Source organism: Ceratotherium simum, chromosome 13 (assembly GCF_057802395.1).
Source record: "Ceratotherium simum simum isolate JZ-2026a chromosome 13, ASM5780239v1, whole genome shotgun sequence".
NCBI classification, from domain to species: Eukaryota; Metazoa; Chordata; class Mammalia; order Perissodactyla; family Rhinocerotidae; genus Ceratotherium; species Ceratotherium simum.
In genome coordinates, this window is record NC_141912.1 from 64,730,066 (window position 1) to 64,747,905 (window position 17,840).

The 17,840-nt window shown below is 39.4% G+C and overlaps 1 pseudogene; it reads left to right on the forward strand.

The window, feature by feature from the left end:
* Nucleotides 1-15,603, forward strand: part of LOC101390046 (coiled-coil domain-containing protein 112 pseudogene) — a 111,044-nt pseudogene extending 95,441 nt beyond the window's left edge.
* The last annotated feature ends 2,237 nt before the right edge of the window (nt 15,604-17,840 follow it).

Sequence of the window (17,840 nt, forward strand, 5' to 3'; positions counted from 1 at the left end):
TGACTGTGGTGTGTCTATTCATTTCTTGATTGGCTAGATTCCGTCACTGAGTCATTTTTTCTCCCTCAAGAAAGCTAATATGGCTAATTATAGCAGGTATTTTATTCTTTCACATTCGAGAATATCTGTTTGTGGTCTTTTTACTTGAATGGAATCTTGGCTAGATGCAATATTTTTGGATCACATTTCTTTTCCTTTCGAGTTTAGTAGACATTGCTCCATTGTTCTCTAGCCTGGAATATTACTCTGGAGAAGACTAAGGCCAGTCTGCTTTTGTTCCAATTATAAGACACTTACTATTTGTCTCTGGATGCTTGAAGAATTTTTTCTTATCCTCGAAATTCAATAATAACAAGAATATGATTTAGAATCGATAGTGTTAAATATATTTGTCTTAGAATATGATATAAACTTTTGAGTTGCAGAATCTGTTATTCCTGTATTTCACGATTATTTTTCTATTTTCTATTGGAATACCTTTCCTGATTCACTTATGAGTTCTTTAACTCAGGGACAGCTCATCCTTCTGGAATGTTATCTGTGTCACTCCTTCAAAGCTATTATCTTCTCTCTATTTCCATTAATCATTTTATCTTTTTCCTTTGACTTTACTGTGCTTATCGCAAGACTTTCCTCTATGTAAGTAATTCACTTTTTAGCCCTGTCCGTTCTAGTCCTTTCTGTATGTAATTTGTTTATTAGTTCTGTGATGGTGTTATGTTAGATTCAATTTGTTTCCTTATATTTTCAATTTCCATTTTTATTTCATTCTGTGTTGTCCTCTTACATTTAAGCGTTTATTTTATTCAACTCATGTTCTTAATAAGCTTTCCCATAGTATGGAGCACTGGTGAGGCGTTTCCCTGTGTTCTTGAGACTCTGGTTGCTATAGGTTTTCTTTCATTCTCATTTTTTGTTCTGTTTGCATAGTTCTCATGTTATTCTATTTTCATCTTGTTCACATGTCCAATGAGTCCTGTTTGTAGATTTTGTTTTTGTTCTGGTATAGTCTGAGCGAATTCTTCTTAAGTCTCTTCCCATATTCTCTGAGTCTGAGGGTCTTTTCCTGCAAGATACAGCTTGAGAGCTTGTTACTGAATTCCACTCACTCCTCAGTAGCCTGAGGATTTGGAGGTCTGAGTTTTTGGAGATGGGTAAGAAAGAGAGAGAGCTAAGTTGGGATGGGTACAGTGTGGTTGTTCAAATATTCTGTATTTTTGCTTGCTTTTTCTATTCGATCTCTTTGTTTCTTATTGAAGTGATGGACATCTCCTACTATAGTTCTGGATCTGTCGAGTTTACTTTGTAATCCTGTCAGTTTGCTCTAACATAATGTTATATTACTAGGTGTAAAATTACTTTATTGTCTTGGGGATTCTTTTATTTTCTTTTTTCTTATTTTGCAGGGAAAGATTCACCCTGGGCTAACATCTGTTGCCAATCTTCCTTTTTTTGTTTTTCCCTCCCCAAAGCCCCAGTACATGGTTGTATGTCCTAGTTGTAAGTCCTTCTAGTTCTACACGAGCCACCACAGCATGGCAACTGACAGACAGGTGGTGGTGTGGTTCTGAGACCAGGAAACAAACCCAGGCCACTGAAGCAGTGAGAATGCTGAACTTTAACCCCTAGGCCATCAGGCCTGGCTCTATTTTCTATTTTTTCTAATACATCTTACTATAAAATCTATTTAGTTTTTCAAAACTTTATGTCCAAATTTTCTTTTTGGTTTGATGTTAGGCGTGCCTTTTATAAGCAGCATATAGCTAACTTTATATTATTGTGGTCTCTTTTAATAGGTGAGTTTTATCTATCCATATTCACTCTGATATCTTATTCATTTGAGCTCATTTCTACCACCTCCTTTTGTGTTTTCCGCTTACCATACATTTTCTGTGCTTTCTCTCCTACCTTCTGTTGGATTGATAAATGGTTCTGTATTTTTCTTTTTCTTCTTCCTTTCTCCCTGCTCCTGCAGCCCCAATCCTTCTGCTCTGCCTCCTCTTGATTCATCTAGCGGTTTGGAAGATATCAAGGTTATTTCTATATGGGTTACCTAAAGTTTGCCTTTTTTCCTGCTTTGTGTATAGCAAATATACAGAAATGGGCTTATTTATATGCATAAGTGTATACTTTAATGAATTTAACTTTATCAAAAAACAAAATGGTCATACGTTTCCATTCTGTTCCATGTGTCTATTCTTGTGCTGCTACCCAACTGTCTCAGCTACCGTAGCTTTGCAATACATCTTCATAACTCTCAGAGCAAGTTCTCCAACTTTGTTATTCTCCAAAATTGTCTTGTTTAGTCTTCGTCTTTCACATTTCCATACACAGATAAATTAGTTAACTTCCACCAAAATAGTTGAAAGTTTACGACATACAAGCTTAAATTAATTATAAGTAAAATTAACCAATTATAAATAAACTATAGTTTTTTTCTAAAAATATCTGAAGTTATCTAGCATTTTTACTCTCCCCACAGCTCTTTTCTCTTCAAATATTACTTCTTTGAGATTCTCTCTATTCCTTCCTCTTGGCAGTCTTATTTGTCGTTCAGTCTGTCCTATATATTTCTTAACACTAGGTGACCACATGACTTATGGTCTAAATTAGGACGTATTTGGGAGTTAAAAGGAGTGCCACTAGTAATTACATCAGGACAACAAATGTAAACTGGAACTCTCCTAGGCATTCTGGGGTATATGATCTCCCTACTTAACATTCTTTCCTATTTTATTCCCTGTGCTGTGATAGGGTGAATCCCCAGTAATGTTTTCCAATTTATTTTCTCTTTCATTGTCTCGGTTACAAACTTTACGCCATCTTTTGAATTTTTATTTCAATCAATAGATTTTTAATTTCCAAGATGTCTAGTTTTCTGCTTTTTATTTACCTGACTTTTTTCATTTGTCTGTTTTTCCATATTTTTTCCTTAAAAAAAAATCTTTTTTTTTTCATTTTTCTCCTGAAGTATTCAAAGCATACTTATTCTAAAGTTTTGGCTAGACAGTTCCATAAAATTTCACCTGGAATAAAATTATGTTGCAATTGTTGATTTTGGGCTGGATCACTTTCAGAGCATTAAAATTCTCCATGTGCTTTGAAATTTTGTTTTGCAGCCTCATTTTGAATGAGATTTTTTTTACCCTTCTTCTTTTTCTTCACACTTCTCTGTCTAGTGGTTTAGCAGCTTTGTTTTCTCAAATTCCTGAACCCGCCTCCAAACCAGATACTGCATGGCTTACCGTACGGATGCTGTACGCGGAACAACCGCCCTGGTCTCAGGGGGCTGTGACGTCAGGTCCCAGGCCAGGGGCACTTGGCGCAGTTCTTCAGGTGCAAGTGTGTTTGCCCTCTTGCTTCTGAAGTAGTCTACAAAGCCGTCGCCCCTGGCAGTCGGTTGCTGCAGACTTCCAGCCTCCTTTCACCACAAGGAGCCCCGCCCAGCCCGTTTTCAAACCTGGCTGCAGTCTTTCGATTTCCATGGAACACCTTCAACTTTCCTTCTTGACTTAGCTGCCGCTGCCTGCGTCAGGCTGGAGCCCAGCCGGGCTGCGGCCTGTGCGTTTCTCTTCTGTTTCTGGTGCAGAAGGATGCTTAATAGGTTTTGAACTCAGACACGTACTTTGGGTTTTTCCTTTTATATTTTTATATACTTTTGCTATGTATTGGACCAGAAGAGGTATACCAAAGCATGAACTAACTGTTCTACTTTGACCAGAATACATAAAATATTAAAATGAAGAAATAAATTGTATTTTTCTTAAGCTAAAACAGGTGATTGTAAAATATCCAGATTTACTAAATTTGGAGGACAGAGACAGATTCTTTGTACCAGTCTCTGAAACATTTTGGTAAACGTACGATAGTGGCAGTACTAATGGGATGAACAGGATGTTTGTCCACAGGATCATTTAAGATATTTTTTGCCAATGTGCAATTATTTCTTTCCTAAATTACATCATAAGGAAATCTTTTCTATGATTTTTTGGTGCTATATGACATTGTGACTTGGCTGTTTTGAAACTGGACATATTTTACTCAGTTAAAAAAAACAAAAAATTAAAGTTTTCATGTGAAAGTAATTAGGTAATCTGCAAAAAAAAAAAAAAAAAAGAGAGAAGAAAGAAAAGCACATTCACTCCAGCAGTTTGCATAGTGCCTGGCCCTTGGTAAACATTTGTAGAAGAAATGGATGGATACATGTCACGTCGCTGCTGGCCAGCACAGCTGGGGTCCAGGGAATTGGGGGAGCGTCTTGTGGATAGGACAGGGAAAAGGACAGCCTCGGGGCTCACAGAGAGAAGGTGATGGATCAGGTGGGAGTGAGAAGTGAAGGACAGAGTCAGTGTAATTGTCAGGGTGTTTGTTGTCTTATAACCTGGTTGTAAAAACAGTGATTTTTTGATTTTGACATTTTTATGTGGTTGTGAGTTTTCTGAGTCACGTTAAAACCGTGATGTCAACTCAGCCATGTATAAATGTCCTGCTTCCCTTTTTGAGCCTATTTTACTGAGCTCTGCTTGTCACTCCGAGATGAGGAGAGACGGGCCACAGTGTGAGGCTATATATGGATATCCTGCACTCCTGTGACAGGAACACATTCACAGGAAAGATGTGCATGAGTCACCCCTGGTGCCGTCCCTGACTGTGGATCCTAAAGAGAAGGTCCATTCAAGGCTGTTCTGGAATGGGCGGTTAGCAGTTTCCAGCAACACAGCTTTACCAGTCCTTATCCCACCCAAGCCCTAGAGGAGGAATGGGAATAAAGCTGGATCTTAAGGAATCAGCCAGACAGAATGAGCATGACTGAGTCACTGTAACTGCAGCTCCTCTGCTCCCATCTCAGCCCCTGTCCATCACACCATGGCCCCTCCTTTTCTAAATTGCTGTGTAGGAAGCAAGGACCTCTCTCTGAGTTGCTTATTCCTAACACTCGCTCACAAGAGAAGAGCTGTTCAATAACTACTGACTCAACTGCTTTATAACATTGAAGGAAACACAATTTAGCAATAGGGTGTGTGACGTGTTTTGATGAGCAGGTCTCGCTCGGCAGTGCAGTTTTCTCTGAGTCACTCTATCCTCTGAGCCACAGCATACGCTGTGCTGAACGTGAATATATTTCCTTTAGCTCTTCTTCATAGGCTGACGCTTGCTCTCAGTTTACCATTAGTCAAAGACTATTGATAGTAAACAGAACTTTGAGAAATTTCCTGAAGAGGTGGGGAAATCAGCTCCAGGAGGTTCAAAGACTCCCACTTCTTAGACGGGTTCCTAAGGATTGGAAATCTGATATAACATTGTGAGAAGAGGGGCCAAGACTAACCAATTAGAATTAAATATTGAACAAGAAACACAGGGAGGGGAGTTTCGACACAAGTCCTCATTCGTTGGCTTTGTTGCTGTAGTATTAACCTTGGAAAGAGTCAGAGTTGCTTCTTTAATTTCCATGTCATTGAAGAGGAGCCAGGGCAATGATCTGTTCTTCCCTGTGATTCACAGATTGTCTCAACAGAGAGGGAGGGAGCTTATGTTTAGCCCTTGTGAATGGGATTTTCCTTACATTGTCTTATTTTATCCTCATATCAATTTTTTCTCCCTTTTATACATACAGAAATTATAGATGGGAGGCAAATAACTTGGCCAAGGTCATCGGCTTTAAGGGAGAGAGCTAGGACTGAAACTCTGGAAGGTCACATAGCATCATGGCTGGTGGACCGCAGAACACAGAGTCACTGGCTAGTGCCCCGAGAAACTCAAGGGTGGGTTTGGAAGCATTTAACTGTTTTTCCAAGTTGTTTTTTTATGTTAAGGAGACACAACCAGCAACTACCCTGAAGCTAACCAAGTCTCCCTGCAAGAGCTACACCCATGACCTTGTCTTATGTTTAACTCGAAGATCTCTTCAGGAGGAGATTAAGCCTCATTACCATAATCTGCAGTGTACCTGCCTCTCCCTTTTGAATATTCACTCCCCAGCCAAAATAAAAGTTCCTGCTTCCCTTTGTTTTCGGATGCCATGACTTTGGAAATGATTCCTCATGGCCTCCTATTTGCCAAAAATACACTTTACTGTGTGAGACAACATCCACTGGTGTAGAGTCTTATTTAACTCACCAGGAGGCGAGCCGATTTGGTTCAGTATCACCTGCTCTCAGTTTAGTCACCTAATTCTGTAAGACTTTGTCAAGTTGCTTCACCTTCTTGTGCCTCAGCTAACTCAGTGTTAAATTGGGAATAATAATCACACCTCCTCCTAAGGCTATGCTATGAGTTATTGAAGTAAGCATGCACAGCAGAGTTTCACACACAGCATTTGTTATTGGTGGGAGTATAAATTGGTGTTCCCTCTTTGGAAGGCACTTTGGTAATTACTTAAATGTGACATTTAATATATCAGTATTATTATAATTGTGAATATTTGTGATATAATTGAAAAATATATGGAAAAATTAAAAAATTTAAACTGAAAAAATTTAAAATATGCGTCTCCTTTGACACAGCAATTGTGATTTCAGAATTTATCCTCCAGATATACTCACACATGTGCACAAAAGTATTAATACATGATGTTCACTTCAGCACTGTTAACAGTAGCGAAGACTGGGTACACAAGTAGAAGCATGGATGGGAAATAGGTCAAAGAAATTAAGATGCATAGAATGCACTCTGTGAACTCCAAGATATATTGCTAATTGAGAGAGAAGGCGGCACGGAATACCATCTGTACAATTCTGTCGTTGGACTTAAATGTGTGTGGGTATAATACAAATATCAACACTGGTGTGTGCATTAAGTATGTCTTGAGTTATATACAAGGAGCTATTTACCACTGGTAGCCTTTGGAGAAGGAGGTTGGAGACTTTGGGATTGGGATTGAGAGGAGAATTACTTTTCATTGTATATTTGTCTTCATTTAATTTTTTATGCAAATTTTTTTTTTTCCAATTAAAAGCAACCAATTAAAAAATACTACAGTAGCCAGCCTGGTGGTGTAGCAGTTAAGTTGATGCGCTCTGCTTCAGCAGTCTGGGACTCACTGGTTCGGATCCCCGGTGTGGACCTACACACTGCTCATCAAGCCGTGCTGAGGTGGCGTCCCACATAGAGCAACTAGAAGGATGTACAACTGTGACATACAACTATCTACTGGGGCTTTGGGGAGAAAAAAGGAAAAAAGGAGGAAGATTGGCAACAGGTGTCAGTTCAGGGCCAATCTTCCTCAGGAAAAAAAATACTACAATATTGCATTACTGAACTAAGGAGAATTGCTAGCTACTCATATGCAGGTGGACTGAGTTAATCCCTCAATCCTGGTAGGCAGGACCCTTTTTTTTTGCTGAGGAAGATTGGCCCTGAGCTAACATCTGTGCCAATATTCCTCCATTCTGTATGTGGGTCACTGCCACAGCATGGCTTGACCAGTGGTATAGGTCTGCACCCAGGATCTGAACCCATGAACCTGGGCCGCTGAAGCAGAGCACACAGAACTTTAACTACTCGGCCATGGGGTCAGTCCTAGCAGGACCCTTTTTGCACAGTCTGGGGGCTTGTGAGAATTGGGCTGCCCCTGGCAGGGCAGCTTGTAGTCACTTCTGAGATCCAGAGGACTCCTCTGAGTGTGAAAGAAAGACTTGGACTCACTACACTTTTGTCAGTAGCATAATTAGAATGTAAAACAAACAACTGGAATGTATTTCTGTCTTTCTTTCACATCCTATGACTTTCCTCTTTAGATTCTACTATTTCTTCAGCTCATCTCTGGCAGCTTAGGCTGCCATAACAAAATACTATAGACTGGGTGGTGTAAACAACAGGAATTTTTTTCTCCCAGTTCTGGAGGCTGGGAGGTCCAAGGTTAAGGTGCTGGCCCATTCAGTTCCCTGAATTCCCAGTGAGGGCCCTTTTCCTGGCTTGCAGACAGCCACCTTCTCCCTGTGTCTTCACATAGAGGGGGTGGAGGAGGAAGCAAGCTCTCTGGTGTCTCTTCTTATAAGGGCACTAATCCCATCAAGGGGCCCCACCCTCATGACCTCGTCTAAACCTAATTAGCTGCCAAAATCCACATCTCCAAATACCATCACACTGTGGGTTAGGGCTTCAAGATATGAATTCGGGGAGACACAGTTCTGTCCATAGCACATCTCTAACTTTAATTTGAGCTAAAATATTGGTTAAGCTTATTAAATTTTATAATAGGATATTAACTGTAACACCGGCTTGTTAGTTTCTAAAATTCATGAAATTTCCTTAATTAGCCATACAGAATGCCTGCACTCAGGTCAACCGCCTAGAGTACATCATCTTAAACACCCTGCTTAAATGGTGCATGTTGAAAGTCTGACAGAGAGGCAGTTAGGGAAGACTGTCTTCGGTTATGCAGGCATCACTGCTCCGTACACTCCAAATTCTCTTCCTAACATCATTTCCTCAAAAAAGATCTTCCCTGATACTAGATACAGGAGGACACCCTTAAACTCTTGACAGTAGTGTTAATTTTCTTTTTAGCATCTATCACAATTTGTAATTATTTTATTTTTATATCTTTTTTTACTTTATTTTCTGACTCCTCTACCAAACTGTAAGCTCCATGAAGGCAGAGCCGTGACTATTGTGTTCACAGTGTGCCCCAGCACCCAGCACAAACACCTGTTAAATGTGAACCGATGTCCTTGGATCAAGGCAGATTACAAGAAGGCTACACATTTGGACAATGACATCTTGGTCGCTGCTCTTGTAGAACTGTCTCTCAGTTGCTGGACATGGGTTTTTATCTTAGGTTGCTCTCAAAAACGAGTCATGCAAATTTATCTATTTGATGTGAAGCCAATATTGAGGTTACTATTGATTATATCTTATTCCCTCTATGGCCACACAAGAGCTATGTCTCTAACCAGGAAAGTTTCATCCCTCAAATATCTGTAGGTAATTATTTCAGCTAATGATATTTAATGAATATTTCCTAATTTGTAACGTTTCCCTCTTCACCACAGCTAGGAGGACGCTCCAGGTTTTACGCTCAAACAGATCCACCCTCTTGACCTTTACGGCTGGCATATGGTTCCCCCTCTCTTCTGCTTCTACTTTATGAATCTTACTGTAAATATCTCCTCCTTCTCTTTGTGAATAATCCATCTCAAATACTTTCTAGATAAAATAAAATGTAAGTACATTAAATTGATGAGAATGAATTCTATTTTTCTATTTGTGTTATTGTTTTTCCATTTCACTAGGCCTTTACTGCTAAGATTTGAGTCCATGACATATTTTGGTTTTTGGCTCAATTCTATCACCATCTGGTCTCTCTCTGTCCTTAATCTTCTCCCTGTTTTCTCCCGTTCCCTCCCACCACAATGCTGTCACCAAAGACATCTTTCCTTCCCGTCAGCTCCTGCTGATCACACGCTGCCCCATGCGACCGGGCGGGGTGCCATCACAGTGGCTTCTTCTGCTTGTGCCTAGCTTTGCTGTCTCTTCTTCGTCCCATTTACAGCAACCTGTGGCTTCATCGTCTCTTCTTTGTCTTACAACACCTCTAATGCTCCCGTAACACACTCTTCTACTAATGCAAAATCCCACGTCATTTGTTTCCCCTTTAATAATTCTTGAAATCCATTTACTGATAAAAATCTTTTTAAGCCTCGGAAATAATACTCATCTACCACTACCCAGATTTTATGAAGTTATAGATTAGAATATAGTTATAGGGGCCAGCCCCGTGGCTTAGTGGTTAAGTGCACGTGCTCCACTACTGGCAGCCCGGGTTCAGATCCCAGGCGCACACGGACGCACCGCTTGTCCAGCCATGCTGAAGCAGCATCCCACATACAGCAACTAGAAGGGTGTGCAGCTATGACATACAACTATCTACTGGGGCTTTGGGGAGAAAAAGGGAAAAAAAGGAGGAGGATTGGCAATAGATGTTAGCTCAGGGCCAGTCTTCCTCACACACACAAAAAAAGAATATAATTATAGTTCTTTATTTTATTAATTGTATTGCTGAATAGTCCTACGTAACTGTAAATAAAGCATTAGCAGTAGTCTCTTAGCCCCCTCTGCCCCAACCAAGAACGTGGTTAAATAATTTAATATGTATGTGTATTTTCCCCAAAGTCCTTTCAGGATGATGTAATGTAATAAATTTAGCAGGAGACAAAATCAGGATGGTGAGAGACAACTAGAAAACTATAAAAACATGGCATCAATTTGGCAACTGATTACTTTTTTGTTGAGTGGAGGATGATAAGTGAAGAACCAAATCCGAGAAGAACTAAGTCTGAAACTTCGACGTTAAATTTCCACAAATGTGCAGGAATTAATATGAATTATAAATGGGCATAGTGTTCTAAATTTATTGCTTAGAACAGAACATAGCAGGTACTAAATCGAACTGAAGAATGAAACTAAAGGAGACATCATAGGAAAATAAAGTGGAGTCTTGTAAAATTTAAGACCCCGTTTTTCATATAAATTGTTTAGTACAAGTTGTTTGACTAGGAGGGTGGAAGAAAATTGCGAGTCTCTTTACTTCAGACGTGGTTGTTTTCACGGACATGCTTCCACCTGGTAATAAATCAGCTTGGGAACCTTTTACATAAAGAGATGTCCCTATAAATTAGCTCTTACATTTTATCTTAAGTAGTATCATCATAAAATATTTAATCAAGACACTAAAACTGTCAAAGTAGGTGGATAATTTGAGACCTGGTGTTTAAAAAAATCCAATTTTTTCATGTTGGGATTCTTCCTTGTATATAAATTTTGATCTGTGAATTTATCAGAACTTGACACAGTATTAATCAATAGATAATTTGTTCACAAATTATAACTATCACAAATGCTTGGCAATCACAGATGGTAATCAAATACTTTGGTTAGAAACTAACAAAGCAGACTACATTTAAAGAAAATAACACACCTAAATGCTCTGTCTTATTTTGTTCTGCCAGACATACACGAAATATTCTTACCATGCAGCTGTTTTTTTTTTTACTCTTGTCTTTCCATATATTTCTTAATTATATTACAAATGTTAACAATTATAATAATAATGCTAATTAGACTTCACATACAAGACTGAATTTGATCTTGGCCACACCCTTATCAGGCAGGGAGAGGAGACAGATAAAGACACTGAAGTCTCGATGGGTCACTGGGCGCCCTTCTGTCTGGGCTTTTACCCTTCAGAAGGCAGCAGGAGCTCCTCTCGAGGCTATGCCAGGATCACCCTCTTGCTGCCTCTCCCGCGTGGTAGGTCCTTGTTTTCATCTTCCCTGGCTCTTTGATCCTCAGGCTGCAGAGTCACCGGCTGCTGGCTTCAGGCTCTTCTGCCTTGGTGAGGGCTCAGCTGTGCTTTGCTGCCTTTGACCTTCAAAGTTACTGTCTGCTCTTTGCCTCCATGCAGCCACAGAGGCCATGAGAGCCACTTCCTGCCATCTGCCCCAGTCCCTCAAGCCTATCGGCCAGCTCTGTCCAGCCTCCACCTCGAGAGAGAGATCAGATACTCAGCTGGGGAGCAGTGAAGTCCAGACGATAACTCAAGTGAAAGCCCTTTTAGAAAATGACATTCAAATTGTTGAAAATGACAACCATCATAAATTCTTGACTATTATGAGTCATTACCAGGCTGGCTACATTGATCAACAAAACAATTATTATGAAGGCAGATCTTTGAATTCCTCTTACTTTTTAAAACTGAGATAATAAATTCCCCAGGTATAGACTTCAAACAACATGTGTGGACTTAATTAAAGAAATGCTTCAAGGATGAATTCTTTTCCTACACTTGGTTGTCTTTTCGACAGATGATACATCCAAAACAACAGGCAGGGAGCAGGTGTGTGGTGGTCTGAGTCTTAGCTGGCATTTGGCAAAACTCTGACTACAGAGTGAAGCCATTTGAGACATTGTCTGTGAGATTGATGATGTTAACGCACTTTAAAATTGTCCTTGACAAGTTATATAAAATGCACAATTCTTCTCCAAAGACACATCACGAATTGCAGCAAAATGTAACACATAATACACCTTTTCTCAGGGGCAAGGATCTCATTAGTTCAGTGAGGCACTTTCAGATTGAGTTAAGACAGGTTCTGAAATAATTCTACTAAAATACGTCATTGTAAACAGTTCACAGGGTCAAGTGAAAAGAGAAGCATGGATAAACAGAGAGGGCGCTATTTAAACAATACATAACCTTCTCCCGGTGTACAATTCCCCCTTCCATGTGGAGTGGGGACCTGGTGTGTTGCAGAAGCAGGTCCCAGGGGCTGTGAGAAGATCATGGACAATAAATCCGAATCCAGAGTGCCAGGCCAACATGCTGACCTGGGCTTCTTAAGCAGAGTGCATCTGACTCGTGCACATAAAGAAACCAGAGGCACATCTTCCTAGATGGATTGGGTCAAGTTCTTCACCTCCCCGGCCCCCAAAGATTGATCATTTAAAATACTATTTTATATTAAAACAGATATATGATGCAGTATAATTTTAAATTCCCATAGGTTTTTAAAATGAAGACAAGAATTCAAAGAAATCTTGTGCTTGTAGTAATTGGCCACCCCTCCAACTAATGGTATGTATCTACCTGCCTTTGACTGAAAGATACTTATATGGACATGTTGAAAAAGAATGGAAAGATACCAAGAAAGTGTACATCTGTATGGCGTCAGAATGCACAACCTCAGGAAGCCTGGAGCAACTCCAAAGACCCAGGCTGAAATCCACGAAGGCTGAAGAAAGTTCCTTTCCTCGTTCCCTCCCTGCCTCCTTTCTTTCCATAAAACTAAAGCAGAAAATCAGGGTTCAGAGAGATTTTTTAGGACCAGTAAATCAAATCTTATTACATCAAAATTCTACAAGAGTCTTAAAAAGTGTTTTGCAAATGTTTTATGGAATACTTTCAATGACAGGAAACTCATTACTTTGTAAGGAAGCTCTTTCTACCTTCCAAGAATGTGAATGGGTTAGGAGGTGCCGGCTTGGTATGAATACTAGTTTCTAAGCTCAGACAGTAAGAAGGAAAGTTGGCCTTAGAAGTCCATTTATCCTGACTTCTCATTCAGCATTCTTTTCATGAAAAGAAATGTATTTAGTGGAAATACTTGATTATGAATTGGTCTAAAGGAAACTGACTTGGCAGAACTCTGGAAGCGAAGTCCTAATTTAAGCCAGGGGAGAAAGAACAAATGACGTCACAGGAAGTTGTGAAATCCAACTCAGGAGAGAAGTAGCAGAGCTACCGACCACCTCCTAAGACCCGGCGGGAAGCCCTCTCTCCACTTTTGGGTCAGAGGGCTTGTTTGCCAAAGAATGTTTACTCCTTTGTTCCTTATCCTCCTCTCCTGGGCTCCAGAGTTTTTATGTGGCCCAGACATACACTATTACCACAGGGGGAAAAATATTTAAAAGCTATTGTCCTACTTTTGAATCAACAAAATTAAAGAATCTATAATAAATCACAACTGATTCTAGAATTCTACAAAAAAATCACAGTGATTCTATAATTACCCTCAGTTCTAGAGAGTCAAATACACGTCACTTTCAAAAACAAAAATCTTAGGACATTATTTTGAAGTGATAAAAGCATTTCACTTGTAACTAAGCAATTGTTTCTTCTCTCTTATCAAGTACAGAGCTTCTGTAAAGATTTTATTTGTATTTTGTACATTCTTTTCACAATACCCCCCACTATAGGATATCATCACCACTCCCCTTTAATGCCATATTAACTGAAAATCTATAAAAAGCATAGGCTATGTATGAAAGCCAGCCATATCTGGGGATCCACGCCTGACGTTCAGCTCCTGCTCACCAGCCCCTAAAGTGAAGGCTTATAGTGGACGTGCCCAGTCCACCAACGTGCATGGAGTTCTGTCAACATCTTCTCATGTGAGAGACCTATGAAGAAAATCATCCTATTCCTACAACAGCAGAAGAAACTCTAGTGACTCAACTTTTATTAAGCATGACTGGACATTCAAGGACAATGAGGCATGTGAGAAATACCAGCAGCATTAAAAAGAATAAGCAAGGCCAACATATAGAAAAACTGACTTGAGGAACTAGAGATAATAATCTGAGCCATAAATTCTTCCAAGTTTACATACAATAAGTTCAATCATTATAACAGCCTTATGAGGCAGGTACTGTATACCCCATTTTATAGATGAAGACATTAAGGCACAGTCCACCCCTCTCCCTCTGGCACATTCACAGGCCCAGCCCCACACGCAGGGGACCATCTCAGTTCTGTAGTGCCCCCTACACAAACGCCTAGGCCCGCCTGCCCAGAGTGGCCTCAGCGATTCTAAGAGAAAAGGTGTTTGTGGCACAGAATGATGCCTGTTCTAGTACTTCAGATAGAATTCAACTTTTTCAGCTTCAAAACTGGAAGCAGAAAGCTGTTTGGACTAAGAAGGCAAAGATCATATATATAGCAGAAAAAATTAAAAATCAAGTTATTAACACAACCAAAAAAAAAAAGAAAAGACTTCAGAATTGAGCATAGTGTGGTGGAATAGTCGGAAAATAAATTATCAGCAGGAAAACAGAGCAAAAATCCAGCAGCAATTGGCCAAAATACACAACGATGGAAAGAGACGTCAGCATCAATGAAAAGAAGTGACACTCACATCTAACTTTGTTGAAAAACTCAGAGAAATAATGGAAACAATTGAAAATGCAGGAACACTTTTAAATCAGAGCAGAGGTTGATATGTGAAGAGCTTATTAAAGAAGAGAAAACAACTAATAATGAGTCGAGTGCCATACCCAGAAAAACTGACACGTGGGCTTTGAGTCGCTGAGAAGCACAAGGAGCGTTCAGAGCAACGTCAAGTGAAGTTCCTGCAGACACAGTGCCACACGCACTCTTCCAGAAGAAATGGCAGATTCTGGAAAATTCTTTCGGCAAACGGGGGTGGGGACGGCAAAGGCACTGGGTGACTATGATCACCAGACTTTTGTAGAGGTGAGAAACAAACATAAACAGATGCCAACATTTATGGGAGAAATTCTAGAACATCAACCTGGAAGAATACAGAATGAAGTGCAACGGCAGGAGAAACTGTATAAAATTTCCAACTCTAGAAGAAAGGAAAAAAGTCTACTCAGAATTGGAAAACTAAAAGCAGCAAAAAAGGAGGAAATGTTCAAGTTAAAGACAGAGGATATGCCCAGCCTTCTTCGCAATAAATAAGATGATGATCAAAAGTAAAAAAAGAGGAACAAAGAAGAAACAGAGACTGCCAGTTGAAGCTTGGAAAAACCAGAAAGTATACAAATGTCAATCAAATACGTTTCTTATATTTAAAAGAAGAGGAAGAGAAAAAGTAGCAGAAAGAGTGCCAATGCCAGTTTAAACTAAAATTACTATTAGAAAGTTATACCCAGGAGAAGAAAACATAGGAAGAATGTTTGAGGCTTGAAAAGGAGGTAAGAGAAAAGCCAGAAAAGAAGGAGAAAAGGAAAACTGCTGCTGATAAAATTTCCAGGTTTCAAGAAAGAGATTTACATAAACTTGAATTGCAAATGCTAAACAGATAAGCAAAGGAAGATGAAAAGGCAGAAAAACAAAGAAGACTGGAAAAATTAGAAGAGTGAAAACGTTCGTAGAGATCACTGTAGGCTTTACAAACTTACCAAAGGTTGGAAAGAACGGACCAAAGATAGAGGACCATCAAGTTCTGGGCCACTTGTTTAAATTCCATGTGGGGATACTCCAACCTGGCGACCAGAGAATGGAGAGGAACATGAGATAATGAAACTGGTATTGTCAGCATACTCAGTTGTGGGAAATACAGTGACTAACCATGTTTTTAAATATCACCAGGCTAATCAATTAATTGGTTATTAATTGTACTGCATGTGAATTGACAGGTGTGAAGTTCCACACTGATGTTGCTGATAGCATTTCCTATTTACTAAGAGGGCATTAGTGTATATGTTGTCTTGTTACTGATGTAAAAGCTATTGAAATAAGACTATGTCAGAAATGTTATTTCATTTAGTGCACAGAACATTTAGAAGATCTTTTCATGGCATAACAAAATTAATTGGGACAATTTTAGAGTGCCACCTTTTAAGCCAAAAATTTGCAACTTTTAGAACTTGGAGGTAAGTTAGCTTGAGAAACAAAAATGTGGTTTTTTTTTTAGAGTTATAAAATAAGTTAATGCTTTTTCCAAGTTTAACAAATTGATAGTTTGGCAATTACTGCATTTTTGTATCATAAGCATTTTGTATTTGTTTCAGGCACAAAAAAGAAAAGAAAAAAAATGAAAAATAAAAGAAACTAAAACACAGATGAGCTACCCAAGGACATGGAGCCGTAACACAGCTGGGATTTGCAGCAGGCCGGCGGCTCTGGGGTCACCTTCCCACCACTGTATGGACTGCCTCCACAGCAGGAGACGGCAGAAATCTAGTGCACATTCCCACGGACACTGAGGAAGTGTATAGCCTTAAAACAAGAACAGGATGCTCTGAGAAAGGAACAAACCCCAGGTGTTAAAACCATGCCTGAGCAAAACGAAACAGGACAATTTCCCAGAGCTCTGTGAAGGGCTTAACACGTGCTCGGAAAATGTATGCAAAAGACCATTCCCTACACATACCAGCACAGAATTTCAAATCACCAAAAAAAGAAAGGACTATGAAAGCTTAAACTGAAGAAAATAATATTTCATTTACAAAGGAGCAAGAATCCATCTGGCATCAGCAACCCTGGAGGCCTGAAGACATGGTAGCAATGTCTTCAAAGATTATAACCAGTTGGATTCCCAGCCAAGCATGAAAGCAGAACAAAACAAAAAATCCAGACAGGCAGGATTCAGATAGTTTATCCCCATACACATCTTTTTAAAGGAAGTTACCTGAGAGTGTACTCCAGGAAAACGAAGGCATATCCAAGAAACAGGAAGACAGGCTCGGGAGACAGTGATCTCAACTTGGAAGGGCAAGAACGAGATGTCGAAGGATAACAGGGATGCAGAAGACTAAAGACAAAAGTGGCCAGATGGGAACAGGAGAATGGAGGTCTGGGTGAGGGGAGCCGCATGGACTAGTACGATGTAGAGTCTGAAAATGTGAAGGAGATGATCAGACAAATGATGCAAGAAATCCAAAAAGCAATTCAAAATTTTAGGCAAAAGTATATAAGAAAGTCATTATTTAGAAATGAAGGAAATTGTAATGTTGCATAATTTTAAATAATTGGGGGAGTATAAGAAAAGTTCATCTGATTGACCTTGATGCTTGGGATTGTCCAGCAGTGGCACAGGAGGCGTATAATTGGAGAAAGAAGTTTAATTCCAGACCCCTATTTGGCTCAATTGTGAACAATATTTACAGAGTAATAGTGACATAATGCTGATTGTTGGTCTCCATATTTTAGCATGAATCTGTATATGAAGCAAGAAAGATCTGGTTAGCATGGAAGCTTAAAAGTGTAGCTATCAAGTCCAAGAGTAGGTGGTGCAAGAGAGGAGGTGGAAGGGGTAGGGATATGACTGTTCACATTCTTATCTTACAGAATGAGGAGGTAAGAAATACTGCTGAAGGTTGGTTGAAAAAAATTAGAGATTTAATTCTTGTTGTTTCAAGTTGCAAAGATAACCAATAGCAAAAAAAAAAAAAAAAAAAAAGACAAAAATGGTAGATACTAAAAGGTGAAGAGGAGAAGAAGGGGATGGGTGTTGTGAACCTATTTTCACCTTTTACATTGGAAATCAGTAGACATCATCTAAATGTGATAACTCATGCAACAGAAATATAATACTGTAACAGCTAGATCTTAAGTTAACATAAGGGAAGTCATCTTAGAGAAAGGAAGCAATGTT